This window comes from Botryllus schlosseri, chromosome 9 (genome assembly GCF_051294905.1).
Source record: "Botryllus schlosseri isolate E-star chromosome 9, Bs_hap1, whole genome shotgun sequence".
NCBI lineage: Eukaryota > Metazoa > Chordata > Ascidiacea > Stolidobranchia > Styelidae > Botryllus > Botryllus schlosseri.
In genome coordinates, this window is record NC_137244.1 from 4739953 (window position 1) to 4767862 (window position 27910).

At 40.5% G+C, this 27910-nt stretch overlaps 1 pseudogene across 1 annotated transcript; it reads right to left on the reverse strand.

Annotated features, from left to right (window-relative positions):
* Positions 1-300: 300 nt before the first annotated feature.
* LOC145446653 (calcium-activated chloride channel regulator 1-like) lies at positions 301-27656 on the reverse strand (annotated as a pseudogene). Its single transcript, XR_013917325.1, has 19 exons — positions 26939-27656; positions 24903-25043; positions 24696-24846; positions 17284-17404; positions 15780-15957; positions 13274-13534; positions 12131-12370; positions 10212-10325; positions 9983-10150; positions 9663-9926; positions 9448-9609; positions 5906-6008; positions 5762-5841; positions 4558-4657; positions 4367-4496; positions 3799-3953; positions 1925-2653; positions 1404-1469; positions 301-837 (listed from the first exon to the last, which is right to left on the reverse strand). The product of XR_013917325.1 is annotated as a calcium-activated chloride channel regulator 1-like (transcript).
* Between the last annotated feature and the right edge of the window lie 254 nt (positions 27657-27910).

The following is a 27910-nucleotide window of genomic DNA, read 5'->3' on the forward strand; positions in this document are numbered from 1 at the left end:
TTCAGCAGGCATCTTAGGAGACATCCTAACTACCGCATGCGCACTCAAAATATCATGGCGATTTCTCTACCCTACTAGCGGTGAGGTCGATTATTACATTTGTCCCTAGTTACATTTGTCCCTGGTTTCCCATACTGTTGAACACTATGTGGCTAGCGGTACCTTATCAAAGTGTATTGCGGTCCACGCATGAAATATCTGACACAGAAATTCATAACCGCGGCGCCCACCTTAGTTGTCACGCAAAGATTGTTTGCGCGGGAAGACGACCTTTTTAATCATCGGGGCCAGCACTTACTCTTGAGGGGGATTTTTGGCTCCAATATCGACTGAAAGGGTCCGCGAGAAGAACAAGTCTATGAACCGCTGAGCTAGTCCCAAAACTATGCGCTGGATTGCCACAGCGTACGCTCGTGTTTATCAGCAGTAACACTTCCTTTGGAAACCATTAGAATTTCTGAATATATTGCACATGATTTGAAGGTCTCTGTCGTGTCTTTAATTAAAAAACTAGTGCACTTTTATTTGAGTAGTAAATACGTTGACGACAGCCATATTCGGTGGTTACACAATCCATAAAATAACACAATTACAGATGTAGACAAGGTTATATTCGCGAATAGTGGCAATGGATTTCAAACTATTGGTAGCATCTTGATATAACTCAGTAGTGAAAATGAGAATCAACTCTTGTCATGCTTTGTTTACGTGCTGAAGTATCCCAAGCCGCCATCTGATGTGTTTTGTTTTCAACCACACGCGCTTGAAGGTCGTCTCTCTTTTGGAGCACGCAGTTGGCTTTAGCTAGCGATATCGCAAGCACAATCGACAGCGTAACTGTGAATTCAGAATCGTAACCAGTAAGGCACAATGGGTGTACTTTTTAGGCATATGTCGTTGAGGGATGTTAACAAGTCACAATATTACGAGTAACAAGTCCATCCCACTCTCAGAGTTTTGAATCCAGTCATTCAAGTTATTTTCAATTCGCCAGCGAGTCGATTCCGAGTCCATGTCCAGAAGCAAAATGTCGAGTCCCAACTCAAGTAATTGTGTTAAATGTCCAGTTTCGCGTTCAAGCCATGTTACACACAGTTTTTATAACTCTGCTCAATCGATATCGAATTCTACGCATTCATAAAATACTAATTTCCTTCACTCAATTTTTGGACATATTTTATGTAGCCTACCATTACTGGTGGACGAAATACCAGCAATGTCTCATCTCGACTATTCTTCGAAACACAATGAAATGCTTGTCTTGGCGGTTCGAGTCTCATGCGCTATGACGCGAGCACAAGTACGCAAATTGACTCAAATCAAGTCGAGTCATTTTCCATATTATCATCAAAACTCCACCAAGCGTATCGTTGACACGAGTATCTACAAATAATTGCACTTACGGAATATAGCTGTCGTTACTCCCAACCCCACCACCGCCCACATGAGTGAGCTGCTTGATTCGCAGGCTGCATCATGAAAAACAAGTTCACTCGTGAAATTACAATCTATCTAACATTGACATAGTAATCTAGACAGCTTCCCTTTTCAAGTTCATAGCTTCAAGTTCATAGCAAGTTCAAAATTTGTACACGTAATAACCGGGACATCGGCGTAGCCTCTTAAGGCATTTAGGAGTCGCCTATACAGGTAACAAACAGATCCAAACCAACTTCAATCTTCGGAAATTCATTTTATTCTTGCTTTCTAGCTTTAATGTATAATGGGGTCGGATTTTCATTCATAAGCCTATACCTAAGACATTCGAGTGAGAGAGTATATCATTCACATTGAAATTTACGCTTAGTAAATGCAACATATGTTACTTATCCACCCATTTGATATATGCGAACAATGTGTAATGATATGAAAGCTTTATACTAATTCACGAAAGTCAACAAGTATATGCCGAACGAGGACTTACCTGCACATTCCTTACACGTTGATGGTGTTTGCTTAGTAGTCGATTGCTTGGTAGTTTTGATTGTTGAGGTGGAGGCGGGAGTTATGATAGTAGGAGTGGAAGTCTTCATCGTTGAAGCGAGAGTTTTACTAGTCGAGGCCGGCGTTGTAATAGTTGGGGTTAAAGTATTGATTGTCAAGGCGGTAGTTCCGACCGATGGAGCGGTAGTGTCGACCGCTGGTGCGGTAGTGTCGACCGCTGGTGCGGTAGTGTCGACCGCTGGTGCGGTAGTGTCGACCGCTGGTGCGGTAGTGTCGACCGCTGGTGCGGTAGTGTCGACCGCTGGTGCGGTAGTGTCGACCGCTGGAGCGGAAGTGTCGACCGCTGGAGCGGTAGTGTCGACTGCGGGAACGGTAGTGTCGATCACTGCAGCGGCCGTAGTTGCCGTTGGCAATACGAGGGGAGTGATGAAAAAATTCACAGCAGCCACATTTGAAGGATCTGCGAAATTCATATCAGAATCGTAGGCTCTCACTGCAAAAGCAAACCGTGTGTTGTTGAGCGTTTCTCCCGCTGCGTCAACTGGCAACTCAGGAGCTTTGACAACGAAATCTTCCAAATCTCCGGCACTTGCGGGATTGCTCATGTTTCCTTCTATAACGTGGCTTTCGTTAATCGTTTTGCAATTCACAAAGTCCACAATGAGAGCCGTTGGGTCGTCGTAGGTGTATCGGAAATCGTATCCAGAAGCTGTTCCAGAAATAACCAAGAGAAAGATGCAGGTTATATGCCTGGATTTCATGCCGACAGAACTTCTGGCAGTACGGGAAGTATTCACCATCATATTGTCCGGGTTTTAAATTCCTTATTGAATTCAAAGACTACTCCAAGTCCTTTCGACACCTTCCTATCTTTTCATTGTATCACTTTCTTGTGGTGTATTGATCTGATAAAATTGTTAATAAACTAAAATTGCAACTGATCTCATTATATCGGGGTGTTGTCTATGATGCCAACGGTCATCCACAATAGCGCTTTCGTCACCCAATACATGATCCTCTCTCCTATACATGATACTGATGATGTCGGGCTAATTGTTCATTCGTAGCACTCACGTTTACTTAATTTCCGAGATTAGCATAGGTTGCAAATCAGGCAATCCATAGTTCTTATTTCCAGATTTTTCTTTAACGGCCACTCTATTGCGCCTCTTTGCTGGTACATCCAAACGGAGCCCACACTCTCATGGGATATAAAGTAAACAAAATAATGTCATTGACTCGTTTTCACCTACTGCAACGGGTGTAAAAGTAAACCTTTGTGAAAGAACTTGCAGTTTGCCCCATTCCACGAGTCTCAAAGTGCTCAATGTGCTCGGTAGCCAATGATCTATTTTGATGACGTTGCAGGCCACGATATCAATAATGGGGTATTCAATATCTTATGCGTGTCTTGTTCCATCATTCTGGATAGGCAATGTGATTGAATATTAAATGATCAACCGCCTCGTAGCGTTTGAATGTGATGCGAAACTGAAGTTTGATGACTAGTCTCAGGTGTTTAGAGTGAATGTTATGTTTTCTAATCTAAAAATGTATACGTGGCATACAAATACTGTGAAATACATGAAAATTCAAAATTTCGACGTGGGCCGCGTGTGTTACCCCACTACCCTGCACCACTGTGTATATATGCGGAACACACGGCTTCTGTTCACAAAGCCTTTCTGATATTCATGGCTACGTATGGAGTACAAAAGTGCACTTGTCACTCATGCTTAAACACGGCAACACGCGGGACTGGTCCTAGAAAGATTCACCTCGCAGTGAAACAGCGCATTCGCCAGGCAAGACTGAATGCTTGACCTCGCCAACATAAGGGGGATGAACATTCACCTCTCCCTTGATCGAAATCATTTCCACTGGCCGTGAATTGAACAACGATTCCTTCCTCGAAATTTTCCAGATCCTTCTGTCGTATTTTCAAATCTGTGATTTTACCCGGTGGAAACGTGTCAGGAGCCGGTGTACTCGAAGTTACGTCGACGGTTCTGGGAGATTTTCCAGTAAACAGAATAGAATAATCTTGATAAAGGCCAGCATAAAAGACAAAATATGACACAGCAACAGCATCGAATTCATACTAAAGGTAATGCCAGTAGGTTACCCCTACTCGCCCTATTTAATCAATCAGATACATATATTATATTCCCGCCTCCTCCGAGAGTAGAACGGCTCACCATAGAGCTCAGCTCAATTGAGTAATCGTTACGCATGATCTAACGGGTCACGGGGTTTACCAGATATACTTCGAAGTGGCTTATGTAATTGTAATTTCCAACCAGTATACTATTTAGATTAGAAAGTCACGAATGTATCGTCCGCAAGCATATCTCTGTAGACGATTTGATCTAAATGTGAATATTTCTAAAAGTGTAACTCCATGCAATTGGGAACCCCGTACCCGGTATAATCGAACGATCCCGCAGACGCAATTCGAGAGAATTGTCCAAGAGAATGAGACTGAACTCCGCCATTCGATAAACTGTTTCCTTCCGTAGATCTCACTCCATTAGGATTTATAGATACTGAACCTGCACGTTGAGGACAGAACTTATATAGGCCTTCTACTTATGCATAAAAACGCAAACATACCATCCGCGGATATGACCCCGGGTTTCTAATTTGCTTTGGAAGTGGTTTCCCGGTTCATGCCTCTTGTTTGACCGGTTTGTCCGTTGTTCCCAATTGATATCTAAGACAGATTCTGGTAGCATGGCGTCTAAACTCGTTACCATTGTAAAATGCCCGAGTGGCTAGAAGTCTCAATACGATAGTACCAGGACTATAGCTACTATTTCGAAATGTTTAGAAGTAATGTAATCTTTATGTTCTATTTACTGAATGTTGCTATAGCCACACGCGCTTGAGAAAATATAGGCCATTTCTATCCATGTTGTAAGCTTGATGTGAGTGGACTTGTCATACTTTCGTGACAAAGCGGAACATTTCGGACGACGGAGTGAGACACATATGATTGCGATATATTACATCTTCATTTTCAAAAAAGGTAAATGCTTTATTATGATCATCACTTTTCGGACTTTCAGTACCACCTAGCACTGCAAAAATAACGCACATACAGTACTAAGCGGGTCAAAGTATTGCTAGAATTTGGGACCACATTAAAAATATCGCCTAATGTCTGATAAATAGTGACTTGTTTTTATACACGTTTATGTAAATTGAAGAACTCTGTCGCCAACAGATAATATCAACTAGGTTTGCATTTAAAACAAATGGTTTCTTAAACCACTTTGTTTGAAACATGTTTTAAACAAATGCGTTAAAATTTTTTTGTTGTTTTTCAAACTTTTTATAATTGTGCCATAATTGTGTAAATACTTTCGAAAAACATGTAGTATAAGTCTATATACAGACGATTGGCACCCGCGATTGGCCCCCAACATAGTTGGCCCCCCAACACGGATACGATATGGAGCGGTCGGGGCCCTCCAAATCGTCGTTGGTTCAACAGTTATAGCAAGAGATATAGATAATTGGTACGGATAGACTTTCTGATGATGATGACCGCCGACCCTAAAAATGCTGCAGAACGATGTGGCTGGAAGCCTTTTTCGTCGAAGGAGCCATATGTACCCAATATTTTCAATTGGCAATGACAATACACTGTGTCGCCACAATTAAAGATTCGTGACTCGGTGGCTGAAAAAAAACTAGAAGAAAAAAACTCAATAAAAACAATGTTTTAAACAAGGGACATTTTTGAACATGTTCGTTTTAAATGCAACCCTAATATCAACACTAAAAACACAAAGGGCGATTTTGTTGCTCTGACCTCGACTCCATATCGTCCGGCTCCGGTGAATTCGGTGAAGTAGCGAGAATACACGCCATCGTCCTCACGAATGTCACAACCTTTCGAAAGAAACAAGGGGTCTTATTTCAAGTAGCAGTCATTGAATTATGATACGTTACCCACCAGCTCCATTATCGTACAAGTCTACATATCTCGGTTCTGCGCCGGTAACAGTGACTTTTGCCACGACTTCAGCATTTAATATTGGGATGTATCCTTTGGAAATCTACAAAGAGTCTGTCATTAAATATACATCACATTTCATAGTCATATAAAGGTCCATATATTGTATTGTATGGACCAGTGGTTCTCAACCGCCGGTCCGCGGACCGGTGCCGGTCCGTGACGACTTTCCTGCCGGTCCGCGAGGTATATTACAATTTTATACCTTAATTTCAAGATGCAGTGTATTGAAGACTTTTCCATTGATAAAATGAATAATACATCAAATTTTAAACTGATTCAGAACTTCGCTAACATCGCGAAACATATTGGATTTGACTTGAAGTTCAAAACATGTCATTTGACGACACACGAGCGACAAGTCACGAGCTTACTCGCTAAACCGCGCAGTTTGCGCGACCATTCGTTTTCAATTTATTCAGTTTGTGCAGGACCGAGCCTAACTTGGGCACCCGAAACCCCTGAATTGGGGAGGTGCCGAGCTTGAAGGGGGCCTTCAATTATTTCACAAATGAACATAAATTATAGAGTATTTTCGAACAATTTTCAATTTTTTTTCGCGCCTTGCGCGATTTAGTGCCACTAAATGTCTTGCTAATTGTGTCACCCGTTCCCAGAAATAGGCTTTCCGGCGTCAGCCATTACCGCGCCACGACACACTAACACATAATGCAGTTTAGGCTAACGTTGAACTCCGAAAGGTGTTCCAAAAATTCGGACTTCGCGTTGTTGACAGAAAACCGATGAATATAAGTCTAATTGCCCATAGGCGATTAAATGTCTGGCGCTGAATCTCGCCATCCTGGCAATCTGTACCCCATAAGATAATTGCGATTCCACAGAGAAAAAATATTTGCCAGTGGAAAAATACCAAGTTGGAATCGTGTGTGGCTTTTAGTTTAGTACGCTTGAGCGATTTCAAAATCTATTCACTATACAACAGACAGTAGGTCACGAAATAATGACGTGTAATGAAGTAATTATTTCAACAGGCCCGCCCGAATGTTCATTCTTCAATTATTTTATACGTGCCCTAAATTTCCAAGACAACACTTCATTCAGCTCTACCGGAAAATCTAACAATTCTGAAAAGAAAAAATATTGTAGCAATAGGCCTATATATGCTATGGCCGATATTTTTGACCGATTCAGTCATGAATGATCGAATATTTTCGCTATTGACCAGATTAGGCTACATAGACTTTCTACTTACACTAAGTAGAATGAATTTGCTCACAAATCCATTCAACTGTGGGGTCTGGGGGAGAAGATCCCCATAAGTTTGGCTTCTCGCCGTGTGGGGCCCTAAACCAACATGTTTTGGGGTGGGCCGACAAAGTACATTTTTGACCAGGATATTATGGATTGCTGTTGTCAGGGGTTTCGTGCGACCCATTGTAATCGTGGTAGCCAGAGTATCCTACGTCTGATGGTAATGGGAAATGAGCAATGTATAGCACGACAAGGAGCTTGGTTCGATTCCGAAACGCTTCTCCTCTCGTTATTGTCGAATAGAAGCATATTATTCGAATTGCGGGGCAGTTTAAACCCACGGCCTTCAGCACGAAAAACTGTTTACAAACGACTCTCGGCGGTAGAACGTTCATCTGGACAAGGCTATTTTACCTTGACTCAGCAGACTGAAATTACATAGATGCCATCATGAACATAATTAACTAGGATCAAAAGCCTCCAAATGTCATTCTCAGCACCATATACTTGCAAAAAAACGGCTGCATTCTTTACATTTCGGGTTGATTGCAATCTTTATAAGCCCGCCGGTCCGCCGAGTATTTTTAGAAATTTTACCGGTCCGCGAGGTGAAAAAGGTTGAGAACCACAGGTATGGACCACAAAAATAACCAGGAATTACGGAGTATGAAGACTACATAAGACTCTAGGATTGCATTGAAACAAACCGTGCTTTAAACAATGTTTTAAACTGAAGCATTCATAAAAAGTCATTTGAGTTTTTTTTTATAAACCGTATAATTATATCAAAAGGGCCTAATAATTATTTTCGAAATGCCCGCATATGCGATATAAATCACCGACAGAAATAATATATCAGCAGTTTCATTACGGAGATTCTATTTATTAGTAAACCTAGAATTATTGGGTAATGTTTTAAGAATGGCGCGACGTGATGCTGTTATCTCAACTTATTCAAAACATAATTACAGACGACATGAATTGCATTTGTTTAACATTTGCTTTTATTTCAATATTATTTTCTGGAGAGGGAGCTATTGATGACACTTGAGCATTGGTTGTGAACAGACCTCTATTAATATTATGGAAACTATTCTCAGACACATTGCGTTGGTCATCAGAGGTGACAATTGCCACATCCGATAATTTAGCGTGCATATAATTCAAAGCAACGAAACACACCGATTTGCCAATGCGAAGCTTGGAATTACCCTCAGCACATTTCGGATGCAACATCGCTCTCAATACAGTGATCACTCTGAAACGGCGTGAATACACACACATGCGTGATGTTGACCAGTTTATCGAAAACATTGAGGATAACGAGCAAAAGTCGAGCAAATACTGATCAATGCACCTTTGCCTGCCACGCATGGAATCTTCCCGTAGTAATTTTCACATAGTAAACATTTCTTGAATACAGACATATCTCGAACATTCTTTATCGTGCACATGCCGTCAACCAATCGTCAGATCGTCAGCCACAGCTCACCACTACGCTATCGTCCCCGTAGTCATGGACGCAAGTGAAGCAAATAGATACTCTTGGTGCCGTGGAGGTCAAGACGCAAACTTAACTCATACATTTGGTTTTTGATGATAAGCCTGTATTTGATATCGTTAGTTGAAGGTCATCATGCCCGGCGGGTGGTCGCATTGTGATTATTGTGATGGTACGTCGTGTGCAGTAGCGTATTCATAGGAGGTTGTTGTTACAAATAGAAATTCCTATTCTGTCTCCTATATTAATATATTCTCATTTGTAATGAAGCAATTTTTATCACGCGTTTGGACCGAGCAATACGATTACACATGCCAAGGCGAAGCCCCGCGTTTCTGAACTGGTATCGGAAAATGGGAATTGCAGAAGTCACTCTGATTTGCAATAAATAGTCATTGCAATGTTTTCGTTTTGTGTGAAAATTATCTGTTTTTGGCATAGCTCGTTTAACACTCTGTTGATGCACAGTTGATATTGTGCACCAGCAATATATAGGCTAGTCATGTATGAGATGTGATGTTTGTAGTGTCTTCGTGTAGAATATTTCAGTTTTTTATGACACAGCGAAGATTTGCGGTTCCGCAAAGGCTTTCAGATTAGCGTAAGTGTTCCGCAGGTAAGTAAAGGTTGAGAACCAATGTTTTAAATGTTGTAAATGTGGATCTCCTATATATAGATGGTCATAGCTAAAACCAATCCGAAATATATGTGTTTCAAATATATTTTATTTCAAACGCAATCCTAGCTATGAGCTATCCAGATTCCTTACTTTCGCGTACACAATAGCGGCTCCATCTTCAATTTCAGTTTCACCCATACCCGATTCGATGATTATCGGTTGTACGTCGCTTGAAGACGCTTCTGACGTCACTGATGACGTTATCTCCCCGGTGGTCGGTTGTTCATCTACGAAGTAAGTCCATTCTCCGACCTACACAGGATTATCATCGGATTTGTGTATTTTCAGAAGATTCGTCAGTTTACCTCTGCCACTCCAGGAATCGCAAATTTGATGGTTGAAAATGCCAGATTTTCAGTGTGACTGGAGCTTCCGTGTGGGCACATTGTACCGGTCGCTGGATAATTCGAATAAAGGCACATCGATGGACTTGTGATGTGGATGTTAGGTGGAGTGCCTCCCAAAGACCACGTGAACGTGAAAATGGTATTTAATCCGACGGTGGAATCAATGAACACGAATGAATTGAACCCTATGTTTGTATCCACGGTGAACGAGGTGCTGTGCATCTGTGGCAAGTATATATTACGCATGTCATGGATATACATTCGATATAGAATTTAACCTGAAAAGTGTTATCTGCAGTACTATCGACGGTGGATATCTGACTGAAAATATTCATGAGCTCTGATTGCGAATCACCCGAGTATGCAGTCCCGCCCGTTTCCAAACTTAGATTCCTCAAATCCTCATTTCCGCTGTTCGTGATGAAGATGTTTTGAACGATGATGTTCTGTTGGATAATGATTAGCCATGTTTTTAAAACTGAAGTCTATTTCATGTGTCATATTTACCTTATGCAATACTTCATCCCGCACTTCGGAAACAAACGGAGATGTTGTCTCCTCACCATCTGTAATAACTATGAGGCTTCCTCCTGCGGCCGATTGACCGCCATATTCCAGCACCTTAAATATTGAAGTAACAGAATGAAGAGAACATGGAAGTAACTTATCAGGAAATGAGAATTGTAACTGTCTTCATTAACGTTGTGAGGTTGCTTTCCTGGTGGACCAAGAATAAATGAATGAGTTTAACGACATAGTGTTTGTTTCTATATTTAAAGTAGTCGAACATTTCGTGAAAGAATTTCCCCTTTTCTCACTAAGAACGTTTTGATACCGATGGTGGCAGAGTAAGTTCAGATGTGGTCAAAGTAGTCAGCTTTGATATAGGAGGAGAGGTAACATAGTAAATTTATATTCAAATACAAGTACAAGTAGCAATTTCCAAGCAAGTAAAAAATGAAGTATTATAGGCATAGTTCTGCCTCGAAACTAGAATTTTGTCAAGTAGAAGTATAGGCTATGTGGTCTAAACCACAACCACGGAAGGAAGTAGCGTAAGTAGGCGAGTTCTGCTTCAAGCAGAAGTAGAAGTAGAAGTACTTCGTTACTGATGATATATGTGTAATTCAGTGTTGGGATGACTCGAGTCATTACATTACTCGAGTTAGACTTGAGTCAACTTTTCCGTATGAATCGATTTGACTCAAATCACTTTGCAAAATTGACTTGAATTTACTTGGCTCGGCGCTTCAGAAATGTGGATTTACTCGCGACGAGTCAATTTCAAGTTATCAAGTTATCTGTGTCTACACAAATAAATTAACCGTAAACGAAGTGACCAAGGCCTATAGCTTACATTGTCGCAAACTAGTCTTATTAGTAGAGTAGTATAATAGCAATTGCATGTATGTAATATAGACCGCTCACTGCGATCAGTGCTCACCGTAACCAATCTACTTGTATAATATAAATCGAACGAAAGAAAGTAGTTTCTACATTACAATATGCATAACAATTGGAGCAGGCTTAGCCTTTGTTGTAGCTCGATCTCACGGATGTCGTTTGTTTGTTTGTTTGTTTTGGGGTATTCATGGTGTTTGCCGACTACTATGGTCATTTACACCAGGCCGATATTCTTCTTATTTTCCGTAACTCCCGACTTATGGCACGGCCCACCTCTAGACTTTTGTATGACACCGCTGACGCGGATGAGGTGGCGAGGAGGAGCCTAGGTAAACCTCCAACACTTAGGTATCGGAATTCGGAAGTCGACCTCGGTCGGACTCGAACTCGCACCCATTGGTGTTGCAGCCGCGGATTATACTACTGCGCTATCTCGCCACACGGATGTCCTTTGCATGTGTAATGCATTGCATCATTTAAATTAGCTTCATTCTTCTGATGTGTTGTATTTATTAATATATTTTGTCTGAAGTTTATACGGAGGCTGTGCAGTCACATACGTAGTTTAGCATTTGTAACCGTATGCGTGAGGGGTACAACACCCTTTTACGCATATATTTGACCCTGTATTAGTTCCTCGATCCAGAATGAATGACCTCTCACATTTCAACCAGCTAGCAAAATGCAATATTTGTGAATCATGCCACGTATTTCGAAAATACAACTTGACTTGTTCGACTTGACTCGTGGTCGTGACTTGACGTGACTTGACCCGAGTCACCTCCAAAAATCGTGTGACTTGACTTACCTTTGAAAATCGATAGACTTGACCCGAATCAAAATGTGAAATGACTCGAGATGACATGTGACTTGTGACTTGACACCGGTGTAAATTACATAAGCAAAAACCTCACCGAACTGTCAGGCGCGCACTCCACACCATCAAATATAGACTTCCGTCACTGTGGCTGTTGCGACATATATAGAATATAGATGTGCATCGTCGTAAAGTAGTTACATACCTCAATGCCAGCGTTGATACCGCAACCGATACATGTTCCGCCGCTGCCACTGTCAAGTTTCTCGATGGAGTTAAGCAGAGCTTCCCGATCTTTGTCTGATTGCAATAGCGTGAGGTAATTCATCACATGCCCGTCTGTACCAAATCTGACAACGCCGACGTAGCTGTTGTCAGGAACGTAATCCTCAATAAAGAGGGAAGCGGCAGTCTTGAGACATTCCGTTCTGGTTTTGCCGCTGCACTGAAATTTACTCTTAGATATTACATAATACGAGGACAATGTTTGATGATGGCATAAATATATAGTGTAACTGTAATATGTATCTCGTATTTCTAAAATAAATGTGGAATTCGTTTTTTAAACAGAAGTGCCCCCTTAATCGACTATCAGTTTTTAAATTTAAAAGTGATCCGGTTGTTTCGTTTTCTGAGACTTATGAAAATTTAGCATGCTAATGGCAAGATTTTTCAAACTCCGAAATGGAATTAACCAGGCGAGTTTTTTTTTCGGATTCTGAAATTGAAATTGCCAACCGGAGCCGGATGAATTCGGTTTCTGACATTCCGAACCTTCTATGATTTCTATCGAGTATTTTGATGGCCAACAAGTGTCATGTACTGAGTTCAGGTAATACAAAAGACGAAGCATTCCACTTAGTAACTCTGATTACCGGAAACCGGGTAGAATTGTGTTTCGGAAAAGGAAACTAGTGTAAGCCCTGATCTGCGATATAGCCGGCTCGTATGCTAATGGTAGGCTGTATTTCGTTCAATTGCAAACATCAATTCCGGGGATGTAGGAAAGAGAGAGAGAGCGAGATAGAGATAGAGATAGAGATAGAGATAGAGATAGAGATAGAGATAGAGATAGAGATAGAGATAGAGATAGAGATAGAGATAGAGATAGAGATAGAGATAGAGATAGAGATAGAGATAGAGATAGAGATAGATAAAGAGAGAGAGAGAGAGAGATTATTTCTCGCCTGCACCATCGAGCTGATTTGACGATGGAGATGAGATACGACCGTAAGGTGTTTAAAGTGTTTAAAACAACCATTTATTTCAGATGCAACCCAATTTTGGTCTGTCTTGTTTTGAATCATGTAGTGATCATTCTACCCATAACGCAACATTAAAATCTTACGTCATCAGTTCCCATGCTTCCAGAATCGTCAAGTATCAAAACGAATCTTTGATCTTGTTGTGGCTGAACAACATAAAAAACGGGATCGGTGTCGGTTCCTTCCGTCAGCACAGACCACTGTGGATAGTCAGGGGAGGCTTTGATTACACTCCATACGCTTTGCATTCCGCATAACCTGTTTTGGCTGTTGGGGGCATAGACGTTATGAACATTATGAATGTCGGGCCCGGCATCAACGGCATCCTTACAAAATGTATTGACCTGGAAGAAGAATAAAAATCTGCAACAATAAATAGGCACACCTGATGAATATCGTGCAAGATATCTTATGTTCGTCGTCTGAAATTTTATACATATATTTAAAATGACTGCTTAAACTTTGACGGTGGAGATCATAAAGTTGGATTAATTAGGAAGTCGATTATCACGTTAATCTGGATTTAACAACTTAGGATTAAGGAAACCGGTTGATCGCTGCACATAAAGTTGATTGCGTTAAAATTTTATCCTCGTAATTTAGTACACCTGGTCAAACTGTACGCTGCGTAAGACAGCGGTTCTTAACCTTTATAGACCACGACCCGAATCGGAGTTTCATTGGCATCTCGCGACCCAAGTTCCGCACGTAAACACGAATGCATTTTAAATATTAATATGATACGATTTTACGGACCTGTAAGTCATAGAGACGCTAATGTCGGGTCAGGATTTTATCGCTGCCGATCGTCTTTGCACCTCGGGTATGTACAAACGATTCACATGAAGTCGCTCGATGAAATTTTTTGTTTAAAAAAGTATTACATACATACTAACAGACTGTTCTGGTGTCTTGGCGATCGAAAATTATACCATTCGCGACCCATACCTTGAGAATCCCTGACGTAATATAATGACCGTGACGAGGAGGGTTGGTGCGATGACATGCAAAATAAGGTCAAAAACATGCAAAATAAGGCCAGTCGCGACATGCAAAATAAGGCCTGTCACATGCAAAATAAGGTCAGTCGCAACATGCAGAATAAGGTCAGTCACATGCAAAATAAGGTCAGTCACATGCAAAATATGGTCAGTCGCAACATGCAGAATAAGGTCAGTCACTTGCAAAATAAGGTCAGTCGCATGCAACATAAGGTCAATCGCGACATGCAGAATAAGATCAGTCACATGCAAAATAAGGTCAGTCGCATGCGAAATACGGTCAGTCGTGAGTCGTGACATGCAAATTGCAGAGTAAGGTCAGTGGCATAAGAAAAAAGTAGGATTTGGAGTAAATATATTTGGATTTATACGCGGACTGTTAATATTCTACGTGCGACTCACCTCGTAATCGTAATAATCGTCCGATTACATATTGTTGAAACATCTTCAGATTTAGGATATAGATGGGGAATGTCCATCATGAAATTACTACATAGGAAAGATATTTTGAATTTATTTTTCATAAGCAAAAAAGAATCGGATTTGTAATTGAAGTGTGGATTTGGATGTATGCGCGGACTGACCTTATTTTGCATGTCGTGACTGACCTTATTTTGCATGTGACTGACCTTATTTTGCATGTCGCGACTGACCTTATTTTGCATGTTTTTGACCTTATTTTGCATGTCATCGCACCAACCCTGTATAGACCGTGACGATTGTCTCTTAGGTATTGGCTTCACTCAAAATCGGACAATCAACGCATTTGCACGTGACATTGCGGAGCAAAATATCAAATCTATATAGTATAATCCGTTGTATAATACTAATAGACATGGATTTCATTTCTCGAAGATGATAAATCTACCTGTTAAAATCGCAGTATCTTTTATCAGCCGGCTGCCGTTTTATTCGAAAGCCTAACGACTGACAGTCAATAACGCGTTTTCGCATTGTGATGCAGCAATTACATCGCGCACACCACCTACTTGATTGAACACTCGGGACACCTAGGGTAATCATCGCGCGTAACCATATCCAACTTTAGGCGCCGCGATTGACATTTTTACGATCAGACGCTGGCGAGATAGCGCAGTGGTATAATCCGTGGCTGCAGCACCAATGGGTTGTGGGTTCGAACGACTCCAGAATTCCTACCGAAGTGTTGGAGGTTTATGTATGGCTTCCTCCTCGCCACCTCAACCGCGTAAGTGATGTCTTACAAAAAGCCTAGAAGTGGGCCGTGCTAGAAGTCGGCTGATACGGAATCAAAAATGAAGAAAATCGGCCTGGTGTAAATGACCATTGTAGTCGACAAACACCACGACCAAACAAACATACAAACATTTTTAATCAGATGATTGGCATTCCTCCGGATTAGCTAACAATATGATTGCAGCTAAAAATGCACCACGATCAGCAATTGGTAATTAGATCTATAGCGTTTTCCCTGATCAGCTACCTTTATGATCTTATTCTTAAAGATAACCATGTATAGATATAGCATACATTCCGATTTCTAGACAAATAAAGAAAGTGGGGTATAAAATATGTAGGCCTACAATAGGACGAAGTTTCCATTACGTACCGTGTCGAGATATTGGTACGCCATAACAGACGTGCTGATGGGATTATGCTGCTGTTCTTCCGGAAAGAAAACGCAATTCTTCGGATATGTGTTGGTTTCCTCGTTAATGTCATACAAGCTGCACCGTTCGTAGTTTGATTCAACGTTGAGAATATTTCCGTGCAGGTCGCGGGGACACCTGAAAGATGTCACGACTATTAGCCAACCTTCTAGCCCAGGGGTTCTCAGCCCTTTCTTGGCCGTGGCCCATTTTCCGGTTTGAAAATGTGCTGTGGGCTGTGGCCCACCTCTAATCTTGGAGTCATAATCCTGATCAATGCGTGATAATCGACGGCTCCGATATGCCTATTTCTCTAAAATAGCGCATTTTTCTCTTAATTTACTGATGATATTTAAATGTGGACCTTTCGGCCCATGAAATCGCGCCAGGCGCAATGGAAATTTTCATGTGTTATAAATATCATCCAACAAACGACCAACGAAATAATCTTGGGTCCCTTCGAGCTCCCGCAATTGGGGGTTTGTGTGCAGCAGTTTCGGCCCTGGTAGATCATAGGCTAAAACTCTGTGTATATTATGATCGTTCGCTGCTCAATTCGCGTCGCGAAACACAATGATCAGATCCACGCATCCGCTGTGTGATCGGGATTTTAGTTCCACTATTGTGGGGAATCATATAATCATTCTGGGTCAGCTTCAAAAAATTCATTGGTCAATCACGTAGCCTACTACAGAGAAGTGGAAAAAGATTTATTTAATATGCATGCTTTACAATGCTAATTGTATGTCTTGTACCAAACCAACTGAAGTTACGATGTTAGAATATTCAATCCGATAATACAATCAATTCATGTGACTCTTACGTTATGTACAACGATTTCGGGGGCGGACATGTTAAACCGACTCCAGAGATTAATGCACTCCGCTAATTCCTCAGTCCATTACGGTTCGTTCCGGTGGTGCAGATACCTCCACCAGAAGTTGCTAATAATTTGCAATTATGGCTATTTTTATCTTACAATAATACGACTTGCCCAAGTACAGTATATCGATAGCCTAACTCAATTACACTTCATTCCGAGTTTATTGCACACCCCTTTCAATGGCATACGACATATGACCCTGCCGGAATACTTGGTTACTTCAGCATTACCTTCCAGTTATTATATATTCGAAGTTATTTTAGTTGCTGTTAGCCGTAGGTTGTCATAGCCAGTGGAAAAAGCCGCCGTTTCTCCCTCCCGCTTCGACTTGAACATGCCGACTCCATACGTGCCACTACGTCTTATCAGAGTCGGATGAAAAGCTTTGCGTAGCCCGCGTATAATTAGATAACATGAAGATATTTTTAGAGATTAATATAACATATATAACTAAACTTACAATAATCCTAAAATTTTTCAAATGGCTTTGTGGCCCACCTCAAATGCTGCTGTGGCCCACCCTTTGAGAACCCCTGTTCTAGCCCATCACCGAAAACGGATTGATAAAATAATAACTGTACTTTGTGGCCATCGGTCCCATGTTGGGTCCGTATTCTGGATCCCAGTAGAAAGGATCTGTGGCTGAAGTCTCGTCGAACACTCCCCATCTGTAGTGCGCCCATTCGTGAAGAATAACTTTGCCTGAAAATTGGACAATCCATTAATAATCATAGGCTGCTGTCTTGTATGCATATCATCGCATCGACTATCGCTACGGGCAATTAAAGAAAATCAAATCAGGTAACGGAACTTTCTAGCATAGTGATTCTCAAACTTTTTTAGACACGCCCCCTTTATGATGGTAAGAAATTTCGCGCCCCTTATCGTCATATTATAGAATGCAACCAGAATGCTGGCAATCCCAACGTATAGTTTGATGGCATGGAAGGTTATGACTGAAGCGATTTTTTTACCTAAAAACGGAAAATTTTGTAATAAAATTTTGACATTTTTTGACCTAACTGTACTACTTATGATAATTCCTGGTTGGAACTGTCTGTCCTTTCGAAGTAGTTTATCCTGAAAAAACTTTTTTGACTCAAAAACTGACAAATTTATTCATGAAAAAACTTTATTTTCACTAAATCTGGCCCCACGAAGAATTTCAGTGGTCACATCAAGTAATATGATAGAAAAATAATTAAAATTTGTTGTAGCACAACGAAAGATAGACAACACTGAAGTTGTGCGTACACTGAAAGTGACACACCGTCTTGCTTCATTCTGGCAATGGCGTCTACATCACAATTTTCATCATGTGCTTCTTGATATAAGAACCATGCAATGCCCACCCAGTCTTGCTTCCGTTATGTTAGGATATTGCGGTACGTTGAGCATAACACCATGTCAACCTATTTGTTTCATTTGAATGTTTATGATTCACAATGAGAGACAATGGGTCGTCTACAACGTCTATAAAGTAGGCTACAAGCTGTAAAATATTAAATGTGACAGACATGTGTTCACACTTGACTGTGTAAAATCTAAAATACAATCCAAATTGCAAAAAAAAATTTAGTTTGTAAACAATTTTGACATTTTTTTGACCTAACTGTACAATTTGGACAAAATTTGACTTTTTTTGACATGTCAAAAAAATCGCCCCAGTTATAACTGTTGATGAGAGAATTCTGAAATATGAAATTAGGACTATAAACAGAGCAATAACCAGGAATTGGAGGTAAGTCGAACAAAATGTTCAGTTGACCGCAGCTTTGCGCACAGTGGGTTGCGAAGCTATTTCAGGTCGATCGCGAAAAAATTCGAAATGTTAAAGTTTCTTATTAAATTTGCCAGATATTTTAAACAGTCCAATCACCTTATTTTCTCAAGTTCAGATGAGCAAATACACTTTCTCTTTCGCCAAAGTATACTGTTTTTGCGTCCGTAAGTGCAACAAACAGCGTCCCCGCGCTCCATAATTCGTGAGCTAGGCTTTCGTAATACATATTTGAGCATGAAATCGGACGTGTGCGTTGTTGTGTATGTCTGAGAATTGGAATCTAATATTTCCCCAAAGGCTTTGCGAACATTGATTGGAAAATGCGGCAATCCAGTCCGATTTGTCGCTACAATCAGCAAACAATTGCCGCGACGCACGCTACTGACAAACACTTTGTGTTTGATGTAAAGGCAACACCCAGGGCCGTAACAGCACTTCGTCAGCCCCCCAAAAAACGTTGGTCTTGGGTCCTAATAGGGTGATAAACCGAACTTCTGGGGGACTTCGCCTCCCAGACTTTCCTTATGCAATACGCTGTTACGACCGCTACTTATGATCTAAATTGGGTGTCCGTTTTGTGAGACAGTTTTTCTCGCCTGAACGCGCGAAGCGCGAGAAATGTCTTTAATTCATGACTGAATCGGTCAATATGATCGGGAATTGCATATATATTGCTATCAATTTTGATCCTCTCTCTGCTCACGTCATTTGATTTATCGGTAGAGTTAAGTGAAGTATGTTAGGGAAGGTAGGGCCCCTCAATAATAATTAAACATCTCCGGGTGTATACCCGTTGGTTGGAACGAAACAGCACTTCGTCCCCCCAAAGAAACTTGAGTCTCGGGCTCCCATTGGGTGATAAAGCAACCCCCACCACGTTGTTCGCTTTGAAAAAGTTCCATAAATTTTCAAAAAATACTCTAAAAATTTATGCTAATTCACGAAATAATTTTGGGCTCTCTTCGAGCTCGCCCCCCCCTAATTGGGGGATTTGGTATGCGGCAATTACGGCCCTGACAAAACCTCGTCTCTGAGCTCTACTGGTAAATCTGATAACTTGGGCTACGAGAGAACCAAACTTTATAGTAATATATACATTGGCTAACATCATTGACCGAATTCAATCATGAATTCTGTAAAATGACCCAGCTGTAGGCGCGACCAGATTACTAGAACACACTACAAACATAAAAACCGGATCCCACGAGAAGTGTTATTCGCGAACGGTGGGGGGCTGTAAGGTCACGCAATGAAATTAGCATGTAAAGGGGGTTCGCGAACTATAAAAGGTTGGGATTCACTGTTCTAATTAGTGCACGGTTCGGTATCAGTCGAAATCTAGCATCAACGTGTGGGTGATAAGAAGTAGGGGTGGAGCGAGCCCCTGAAAGGTTCAGGTTCGTGTGAGCGCGAACCTTTTTGAAAGTATCTGTGTGAACGCGAACATGAATCTATGACGTCATGTGACGTCATATAGCTGATTCCAACCCTACATTTCAGTGAATTGATATACTAATACAGTGGTTCTCAAAGGGTGGGCCATAGCCCACTGGTGGCCGCAGGAGCAATTTGAGGTGGGTCACAGAGCTATTTGGAAAATTGTAGAGTTGGTGAAAGTTCAGTGATATGTGTTATGTTCATATATTCAAAAATATATTCATATTATCGAATCATACGTAGGCTACATAAACCTTTTCATCGAACTCTGATGAGATGTGGTGGCAACGGCAAGTATGAAGTCACAATATACAATTCGAAAATGGGAAGGGAAACGGCGGCTTTTGTCTCCAGTCTAGGACAACCTACGGTCAACATTAACGAAAATTATTTCGATTTTAATAACTCGAAGTTCACGCAGAATTAACCAAGTGTTCCAGCAGCGTCATACGTCTTCAGCCCTTGAAAATTTCCGGCATTGAAGTCATTCCACATAATATAAGAGTAGACTAGGCCGATAACATGAATTGATTGTATCATTGGATTTAATGTTCTGACATCGCAACGTCAATAGGTACAAGACATAATATGTACATTGTACACTGTACAAATGACATATTCAAAAATTTCTCCACTTTTCTGTAGTATCCCATTCACCAAATAATTGTTTAAAGCAGGCCCAGAATAGGTATATTGTTCCCCATCATAGTGGAACTAAAACCCCAAACACACAGTGGATGTGGGGATCGAATCATTGGGTTTCACGACGTGAGTGGAACAGCAGAAGTACACAGTAGTCATCAGAGGTGGTCAGTAGCGAAGTACTTCTACTTTTTCGAAGTACTCAAGTAGTTTTCCTCTACTTCTGGTACTTACTCAAGTAGATCTGATTTCCGCTATTTCTACTTCTACTTCGTAATATTTTGTGATCTACTTACTTACTTTACGCTATTTTCAGTTTGTCAAGTAGAAGTAGTTCAATCTTCCAATCAGGAAGATAGCCTGAGGAATTTCGGGGCTGTTTTCACGGAGCATCAACATTTAATTTTCATAAAAGTTGAGTAAAGCCCAGAATTTTCGTCGCGCTTCGCGCGCAGTGGATACGGAGTTACTAGTATGATTTCACGAAATTATCGATGAATATGATTTAGGTAGCGGGTTGGCGTGATTCCGTTCCCACAGGGATATCTAGAACTAGATATCCCTGCGTTCACACCAGATTGTCGCCCTCCGCCCATATGAAATAATTCATCACAGTGTATAAGGCTCATCATACCGTTTGAAACTGATGTTTCGCAATCTATCATTTACTTGTCATATCTTAATCTAGCAAGTCCATGGCACGTCCTAACCTGGAAAAGTGGACTCTGACTTTTTTGTTAGTTTAAGTGCTGTTTTAGCATACCGCCTTTGAAATTTTCTGGACTTAAGGCATGAAAAACGTGTTCCGCTTTTAAAAGTAGTATTTATGTTTTATTTTCAATTCCCAGTATCATGTACTTTGAGTTATAATTAATATCAGTTATTTTGTCGGGATAAAATACATGTTGAAGTATAAAAGCAAGTGTAGTATGCCTTTAATTTCCGGAAATAAAGCTACACAATATGGCATTTTTACGGTCCCCCATATTTTTATTAACGTTTACTAATCGCGCAAAGTGTTTACACCGTATCCTATACAACTTCTCCGTATAGCTCTTCGACTAAACTACGGACCTTATAATATGGGGGATTGCACCATACCATGCTATTTTCTAAAACGTGCTGTTCGAGAAAACAGAGGATAAGGATCGCATTTCCATAATAATACTGTCATTTTCATCATATGATGTGGACGAATGCTTATGCTATCGGAAATTGGATATCTGCTGGTATGCATCCATATGAATCAAGCTCGTCACCTTTCGCATAGCTCAATTTGCACCTTTTTACAATCCATGTGAACGAATTATGATCGTTTTCACAACTACTTACTTACTTGAGTACTTTTGAAGTCAGTAAATTCTACTTCTACTTCAAGTAGTTTTAGGTTGCTTATGGAAGAAGTATTTATACTCGTACTTGAGTAGATTTTTCCGTTGCTACTTCTAATTCTACTTGAGTAGCTCTCTTGGCTACTTTGACCACCTCTGGTAGTCATACGATATTCCGTATTTGTGATTTTAATTCAAGTATACGATATTCCAGGGCCGTACAACTGTCGCACCCACAACCCCGATTGGGGGGCGCTCGAAGTGGCCCAAAATTATTTCGTTGGTTGTTTCTTGGAGAATATTTATTCAAGTTGAAAATTTTAGTCGCGCCTCGCGCGATTTCATGTCTACAGGCCTACATTTAAATATGACTAGTGAGACAAAAATGTGCAAATTTTAGAGAAATAGGCATATCGACGGCGGTGATCAGCCTGCCTTATATTGAACAGGGCCAGGATTAGAGGTGGGTCACAGAACATATTCAATCCCGAAAATGGATCATGGCCACAACAGGGCTGAGAACCCCGTACTAATACCTAACGACGACTCAGACCACATTACGCCGAAGTAAATGCTGAATTTTCAAATGTCGCCAAAATCTATCATCTGGAGCAATCAAATGCTATAATAATCCCATTAAATCAATATCTTCCATCGCTTTGTCATCAATTTCGATGAGGACTTGCAAGGGAATATAAGCTTACGCCTTAACGGTCTAGGCCAGACCGGACAGAACAATGAATTCAGCGTCTGATTATTGCTACGACGATATGCAGCAGAGTGTATACTGGTTTTTGTATTTGCTCCCGATATTACCCCATAAACAAGGTAAACAATGTCAGTATCCACCCGAATCGCATACGGATTTAGTTTTTATGATGCACGAAACATATCAAATCAAGATTGATCTCGTACGCCTGCAGGATTTTTTACATTAGACAACGATGCATTTCTTAGATCAATCACATTGATTGGTTAAATAAGCATCATTCGCTGACTGCCTAGAGTTAGTACATTTCGTTCTTAATGTTGTGTAATTGCCGGTCCAACTCAACCAACCAACCTGCGGTCGTAAAAGGAAATTTGTGCAGCCGTCGACACGTAATTCAATTGGTATGTGATGGCGGCCGTCGACATGCAAATTTAATTTGACTCCCAAATTTTTGAGTTAATTTTAAATAATATAGAAATTTTCTTCGTGCTAGGCGCGATTCAATGCCACTTCATTTTTCGAGTTTACTTTGGTACCGTCATTTGTAATCTTATCCCCACAGTACAGATGCAAAAAACAGAGAAAATGATGCGCCCCACATAGAAATACCCACTTATAATCGTGTGCTCTTCACGAATGAAATTTGTTTCTGGTATACGTTAGGACGATTCCAACACATTTCCGCTATACCGACAATCCTGATGGGAGGTCAAGAAATAACAGCAAGCAACTAATGACATGAATACTAACAATTGGCCCACTCATCATCATTTATAACTTGCCCTAAATTTTCGAAAACACTCCTTACATGAACTCTACCGGTTACCGGTGAATCTGATCACATGTACTAAGAAAGGATGAATACTTGATAGCAATATTCGAAACTACTGATTTTAGGACGAAATTAATTCGTGAATATGAAAAAAACGGATCCAAGTGACTATTCATAACATGACCATGACCAATACATGACCACCACCATAGTAAGCAGATATGAAGATTAGTCCGGAGCTCACAGGAAATGGACATGTACCGTTTAATATGGGATTTGCCGTCCAATTAGTTCATTACGGCTATGCCCTGGAATGCGGATGTTTGGGCTAAATAAGAAGTCGAAATTCGGCCGTGAATAGCAACAAGGTTGGCCACCTCTGTTTTAGCGCATGAACGAATTTTGTGTAACATAGTGTTGCACAGGTGCTGACACTTGACAAATATTTGTAATAGATCTATTCGTCATAAAGTGGTTGTTAGTGCTGAGTTAGGCATATGCGCTTTTCACGTGATTATGCAAATTTGGTCAATATCAGGGGTCGGCAACCTCAACAAAATTGAAACCATTTCAAATCAAATAAAACCGACTGAGCGCTGCAAGGTATATTTTAACCCTGTCATGACGATCAGCTAATAGTGTCATTACTTACACATGCCAAAGTATATATGAAATCACACACTAATCCAGTTACACAAAATCGCTATCAACCATGAAAGTTGGCATTCGCAATCACCGCGCTGTAAAACAATGCAGTATAGAGGCATGGATTGTTAAATAACTAATATAATTTCTGGAATTCATGAAAATGCCACTGGAGAACCGTATCGCTCGAAACGAGCCAAGCTTGGTGTACGGAAATTTTCCATTCTCGCGGCTGTAGAAATGAACTCCAATTTGATGGGAAATGGACTTAATTTTTGCTGTGTTTTCTTGAAGTTTGGAATTTAATTCAATTTAAAAGTTTTACGAATTAAGTAATTCTAATTTTAATCTAATTTTGAAATTTTCATCATTGTCTAGCTCCGGTTGGAAGAAATTACGTTACCTTTCTTCTTTAGAAGGATAGATCGCCTGTAACAAACGCTGTGAGGATGAGGGATTGAACTAGTGAACGAGGAATCTAAAACGGCACGTAAGAAGAACACCTTGAACTCCGTCGAACCCCTGGGACCTGATCAAACCCCGGTTAAAACCACATCTTGAAGAATACATTCTTCTTCTCCAATTAATATTGATATCTTTGATCACATTTGAATTTACTGAGGTTCCGGAGACCAATTGTAATGAAGGATAGTTGGACACGTAGCCTATACCTCTAGCTCCATAATTTTCCACGTATTCTTCATCTGCAAAATACGTAGGCGTGAAATGCGTTCTTATGCCACGTTCCCCGCATCCACCGTACTGTTCTGTGTAAGGCTCATTTCCGAAGGTCGCATTGGGCGAAGTAATCACAACGTCTGCCTGAATATGACAGATTGATTTTTATAGTCTCTTGCTTCTGCTATAATTTGAGATACCTGGTCGAAATTTTCGCTACCGGTAGCACGATCGTAGCTGCTGGCATTCCAAGTCTTGGGCAATAATATTACGATTTGCTTGAAATAGGCTCGGTTACCGGTAGAAACAAAGAGATCTCTTGACGCGTTTGTTCACGACGCCTAAAGTATAGGGAGTTTAGATAAGTGTCGCCTTTTCCACAAGCGAGAGTCCTCCCTTGTAGATTGAAATTATGTGGTACTATAATTTCGATCGTCAGTCACATATACAGTTCAAGCAACTCTAATGAATTGTTACTGGTCCTAGAGTTTAAAGATGTCTACATACTGTTGGTTGCAATTATGAGATGGTCTATCGGCAATAGACATTTCAAATATTTATGTCTGAAATCGAACCAAAATTTTTATCTTGGGGTTAAAGCAGGGACAGCCAACTCAAAACGAGACGCGGAAAGCGAGAATGCAATATCGAGACAAAATAGGCCAGAGAGTCGAGCAACCACGTGTTTGAAACATAACGTCAATACAACGCTGTGCTCTATAACATAGTTAACACAACAAGTAATACTTTAATAAAGAAGTACATATAAAACAAGAAATCTTATGATTATCAACTTCTTTTTATTTTTAACTATGAGCTGCGCACGATACCGAACAACGCTTTCATCGACTTAAAAGTAATCTAGATTCGGGATATGCGAGACACGGTACTGTAGCTAAAAGACAATCTCCTTCTGCAGCTTGATTTTGTGGGGAAAGCCTAAGCCGTAATCTAGCGTCTCGGTCTTGGCAGTGTCTGTGCTATTACACGTCAAGACAATATCCTATTCATTTCAGTTGATTCTCCCGCGATGGAATGCTGTTGCCGCCGCCGAAGTCGTTCATTTAGAGGGGAATAGTGATGTTGTGCACCGGCTAACAGCTTATGTTTAATCAATAACAACATCATTTTAAAACTGAAATCAATTCCAGCATTTCAAAATGGTATATTTAGCGATCTTCCGAAATCACAAATGAGGTCGCGGGCCGCGTGTTGGTGTACCCCGGGTCGAAGCAATATAAAAACAGAATTGGCATTCAATCGAAGCCATTGCCCTGATTACAAAGCATTTCCTCATTTCAGAATATTTGTCATTTCAGTTGATATTGAACATATTCACGTTCGGTGCAGTATATGTGACACCGGAATTAGTCTGTGTAGCATCTTATATCTGTTCAATATTCAGTGACAAATGAACTCATTTTTAAGTTAATTCATTTACAGAGGTGTCGTCTATATGTGATTTGTATAGGACTAGTAACGAGTGCCAATCGCTATTTCTTTGTGTGCCTTGCGTTGTATTTATACCGGGTGTTCCGTTATCTAGTTATTTGGGATAGTGATCGCGTTGTCGGCAAGTAATTCCGCTATACAAGATTGTTTACCTTGGTGTCATAATTGAAGTTTCTGGTATGTTTACCGTTCTACTAAGATTTATAACGTAACATTGATGTCACATCTGCAAATACCGAATAGCAGACATGGTCATTGATTGATGTAGTCATGCCTGCTATTCAGGTTAAAGCAGCAGAAAAACGTCGTGAGTCCACTCAGGTACGAAGGTTGCCCGATGACCGATTTTAAGAAAAACACGAATAGAGGTGACGACCCAAGGGAGATCAGTGACGTACAAAGTAATCTAGGTTGATGCCGGCGTATCCAAGAGAAAACGGTCCGCTTCTCCAACTTTTTGATTTCGGCACTGTTTGTTTGGTCATTGCCCAATGTTACTGCATGGATCGGCATTATCTTACTATAATCACTCATGTTGTGTTAAAACGAAAGAAGTATTGTTTGTTGTGTCATCACCTAACGATAGTTATTGCGAGCCTGTGTCCGAATTAAGCAGATAATTGTCCGAATTAAACGGATTTTTTAGGTGCAATTTTTACTTTTATTTCGTTCCTGCACATTGGGGCTGCATAGAGCGGTTTACCGTCTTATCGGGTGTCCGAATTAAGCGGAGTTATTGCATCACATATATCCCAAAGTAAACTAATTACATAAAAATTCTTGCCTTGATATAGTTGATTAATCCTTCGTCCTCTGCCACGTCGGGATGAATCGCAATCACCAATCCTTTATAACCACCGTTATCGATAGTGACTTTTGTGGATGACAAACTCGCACGTCCAAAGTGGGAAAGAAATGCGCATTGTATTGCTAAATTCAGCCACATCCTTTTATTACGAAGGTCAGGCAGCATTGTTTCGTAGGACGTTCGATGCGCTGACAACATCTGTAACCTTAGAATGGATTTTTGTTACGAAAAGTCACTAAAATCTACTAAATCACGTCCATGAATGAAGCGATAAATATTAATATATATTATCTACTGATTACGAGAACGTAGCTAACTATATATCATATGGTGCAGGTGTTGCGTGGTTTAAGCGATATTACTTGAGTAGCATCAAAGCATTACTAATATTGGTATCTTGGTATAAGAGTATCATAACTGAATTATTTCCTTGCACTGTCTTCGAAAAGAATCACCTTCTGAGTTGTCAAGTTGGGAACCTGCTAACCATCGGAAATTCCCTCTATTTCCACACGAAAATCTGGTGGTAATCCACGTCCCGGAAATTAAACAAATAGTTATCTGCATTCAGTCGCATTCTTACTCAGTCAACAAGAACGACGCCAAGATACGCATCGATCATCTATAAACTGCGGATTCTACCGATACGGTGGTGATTGACATCTATATCAAATATATAATCAATATTTTTTGGACTTCTACAGACTGGATCCAGAATTCTAGTCATGAAATGAAGTCAAAACACAGTCTTCGACTAAAGCATGTTCATTGACCGCTAGTACTTAATATCCGTACGCAGCATGCCATTCAACAGAAATATCTCACCCTTGCTAAAATATTTGTTCAATAAATGTTTTATTTAACAATTTAGCGATAGTTGAACTTTTGTCATAAAGGAGGTAAACACTTAATATATCATTAACCTATCTTCTAATATTGTACATAAAA